Genomic DNA, 3,827 nt, shown 5'->3' with positions numbered 1-3,827 from the left:
CTGCTGAGACTCAGGATGCCTCCCTGTCATCCTGGACATTCATCAACCTGCAGCCCTCAATTCTCATTTATTTCTCATCCCTTTATTAATACCAGTATTTTAGTTCCAATTAAAATTGAGAAAGATGTCAGTTACTCATTTTAAGACACATTTCATTAAAAAATACAGAGCCTTTTTCAGATGAAAATTAACCTTGTTCCTTTGAATATGAGGAGCCGAGTTGTTCATGTTGTTAGGTGGATGATTTTTTTCAAAGTTCAATTTGCCTAGCTTTCTGGTCCAGATTTTCTTAAAAATGTATTAAAGCAAAGGCCGGAAACATAGATATTCTTTAATGGTCATCTCTTCATTATCTCAATGAATAACTTCTGGTAAAATTCTTGTTTTAAGGAGTTAATTGTTAATATTGCACATACAGTGAGCATAGGTAATGTTTGTCTTTTTGCATTTTGGTTAGTTTACTTATCATTAGAATGTTCTCCAATTTGATCCATATTATCACAAATGGAAAAACTTGATTTTGTAGGTTGAAATAATATTCCTTTGCATACACACACTACATTTTATTTGCATTCATCCATTGATGAGTACTTAATTTTATTACACACCCTGGCTATTGTGAATAATGACTATAGTGATTATGGATGAGCAGGTATCTCTTCCTGTATATAAATGAACCATGAACCCCATTATGGTGAGCAAATATTTGAGAAGGATCAAGAAAAAGGAAAAGGGCTCTATATTAGATTTCAGAAGGAAGAAATTTCTAGCTAAAATTTTTTTTCTGGTTATTAGATTTGTTAATATGTGGAAAGGGGAGCTTTTTTCTTTGAAGTTATAGATGCTCATTTGGAAAAGCACACATAATATATCAGTGTTTATTGATGTGTGCATTTGGTTTCTTCAGGTGACAGGCCAAGATCTGGCTTTTAAACACTTCATCGCACTTGGGGATTGCAGGATCCTCTGCCATTCTGTTTTCACATCCTGGTTTCTCAGGGTGTAGAAGAGTAGGTTGAGCACTGGGGTGATAACACAGTAAAAGAAGGACATGAACATACCCTGAGAACTCTTGGCTGGAGGCTGGAGGTACATGTTGATGCCGGGTTGAAAGTACATTGTGACCACCAGCAAGTGGGAACCACAGGTGCTGAGTGCCTTGCTCCTGCCTTCACTGAAGGTAGCTTCAGTACAGCCCTGGAAATGAAGGGGTAGGAGATGACCACCCTCAGGGGAGCCAGCATTCCAAATGGGATGGCTCCAATAGACAGGGCCAGGTCATTAGCAGTGGTGTCCCCACAGGCCAGCTCGATGAGCATAGGCACCTCACAGAAGAAGTGGTCCAGGGTGTGGGGTCCACAGAGGGGAGATGCAGGGTGAGAATGGCTTGGAGCAGAGCATTGGCCAGGTTGCTGGACCAGGAATCAGCTGCCATCTGTACACACACCCAGGGTTGCATGATGACAGTGTAGTGGAGGGGCCGGCAGATGGCCACATAGTGATCAATGGCCATCGTGGCCAGCAGGATGCATTCAGCACAGGCACTCCGGTTAAAAAGATAGGCCTATGTGTTGCAACCCCAGGAAACAATGGTCTTGTCTGGTCCCCAGAGGTTGGTCAGCAGCTGGGGCACACTAGCACAGGTAACACTGAGGTTCAGAACTGAGAGGTTGTCCAGAGAGAAGTACATGGGCATGTGGAATCTGGGGTCCACCAGGGAGAGGAGGAGGATGGAGCTGTTCCTCACCAGGGTGAGGAGGTAGGAGAATAGGACCACTGCAAAGAGGGGCCTCTCCAGCCATGGAAACTCTGAGAAGGCCAGGAACACAAAAGCATTGGGAAAGCTCAAATTTGCTCTTTCCATAGTATCAGACTCCAATATATGGCTAGAAGGAAAAGGACAGATTTTAACAATTATGCCTTTTGAATATAACTTTTACATATCTTGTTTCCTTTTTTATTAGTGTATATCTGTAATATATAGGGTTCATTTGAAGCCACATGATGGAGACAACTCTGAGCGAGGGGTAATAAATTCATAAATTGGCTTTTCATAGTAAAAGTCTGAGTCTGCCTATTAGCTCACAATGCTTTGCCTGAATAGGAATTAAACAAGCCCTACACCACTGTTTACAGCAGAAGAGTCAATAATCCTTGATGCTGTGATGTTTTGGATGGCATGACAATAGCACAGCTAAGGGCAGCACGGTTAGTGCAGAAAACTCCTATGCAGGCAAAAATTAATCCATGGGAAGAAACAAATTTCCCATTAATCAATGATCTGTTCCTAGTAAAACATATTTTTTCTTGTTGCCATGACCCTGCTCAAGTCAGTGCTCCCCATCTCACTCCTCTCTGTACTGCCCATTACCCCTTCTGAAAGCTGCATGATCAAGAAATAGTGGCAAGCTCCAAGAGATGATGTCTTAGCCAGATAAGACCTCTGACTGTCCTGGGCCTCCAGTTATTCATTAAGATCTTGTCTTGTCTCTTTGCTCAAGTCTGTCTGCTATACACTAGGTCAGGTGATTGGGTGTATGATCATCCTCCAATAACTTGTGCTGATACAGGGGCTGATTGTCTGACCAAGTGAAGACTGCCCTCAGTGAATGACTGGAGAATAAGTACGATATGGTGTGAGGACTTCACGGTGCTAAACACAGAGAGAGAGTCTGGATAACTGGAGTTACTCAAGGTTGGGGCTCACTGCCATGAAAATGTGTTAGCCTGGCACTAAGACATGGGACAGGGCATGTTGGCCAACAAACAAACATACATCCAATTGCTCTGAGATCTCTTAAAGAAATCAGGAGCTCATGTTCTGCCCAGGAGACTGTCAAGAATGTTATATAAGTTTAACCCCTTGTTCCCACAGACAGGCACTTTAGACTGAAAACACTGGGAACGGGTAGGAAATAATTTTGGGACAGCTCAAAGCTGTGGGCAGAAAATATGGCCAGGAGACCCTCTCTACATGGGGGTTAGTGAGAGCAGTTCTTCTCCCCTTGTAATCAGTGTCTACTTCAGAGAAACCACCATTAACATAAGTTGCAGAGCTCTGGTCACAGTTGCTGCACTTTCCTCACAAAATATTTTCATCAAAGAGAAGAGTTCCTTTTGGGGGAAAAGACTTCCCCGCACCTGCTGCAAACTTCACCGGAAGATTTACGACCAAGGTCAGTCAGGAGCACCATGACTAAGTATCAACTTGTATAGTGGAGATTTTCTGTAGTTCAAAATAAGAACCCTGCAATGCTTAGGGATCTTCTAGCTGAGCCTCCCTCTCCTCATCTCTAGACCAAGGGCAGTCACATCTCACAGACAATTTGCACTTGATCAGTCGGATAGAGACTGCACACCAGTCTACTGAATATAGAGGATGGTGGAGCAGAGAGTCTTGGCCATGCGCAGAGAGGGCAGAGCATCAGCAGGACAGAGCCAGAGTCCCCTGAGGCCAGGACCTGGCCCTTCCTCACTACCTCCTTAGGGTGCACCAATCAGCAGGGAGGCAGAGCTGCAGAGACAGAGTCTCCAGCCGGTGCAGTGTCAGAGAGGATTCTGCTTCACATACAATAGCTCCTCACAAGAGAGGGACTTAGCTCTGGAATGAAACCTGTGAAGAAATTCTGAAGGCTTTCTTTTATCACAGTCTTAAACAAATAGAACAAAGGGGTCAGCATGGGAACATCTATGCATTGACTTGCTTAATGGAAATAGTCTAAATTATAAAAAGCTGAAGAAGTCATTCATTTATTGCTGTCAAATTATGTCTGGTTCTTGCATGCTTTGCTTTGTGCTTGTTTGTTTAGAGAGCATTTGACAATTGA

At 43.3% G+C, this 3,827-nt stretch overlaps 1 pseudogene; it reads right to left on the bottom strand.

Annotated features, from left to right (window-relative positions):
• Positions 1-903: 903 nt before the first annotated feature.
• On the bottom strand, positions 904-1,864 carry LOC147826531 (olfactory receptor 2G3-like; annotated as a pseudogene).
• Positions 1,865-3,827: the final 1,963 nt, after the last annotated feature.

The sequence above is a fragment of the Heterocephalus glaber genome, unplaced genomic scaffold (assembly GCF_053883595.1).
Source record: "Heterocephalus glaber isolate CG9 unplaced genomic scaffold, H.glaber_assembly_v1.0 deba00001466, whole genome shotgun sequence".
Taxonomy (NCBI): Eukaryota; Metazoa; Chordata; class Mammalia; order Rodentia; family Bathyergidae; genus Heterocephalus; species Heterocephalus glaber.
Note: the sequence above shows the minus strand (reverse complement) of the source record. Positions and strands in the feature narration are given on the sequence as shown.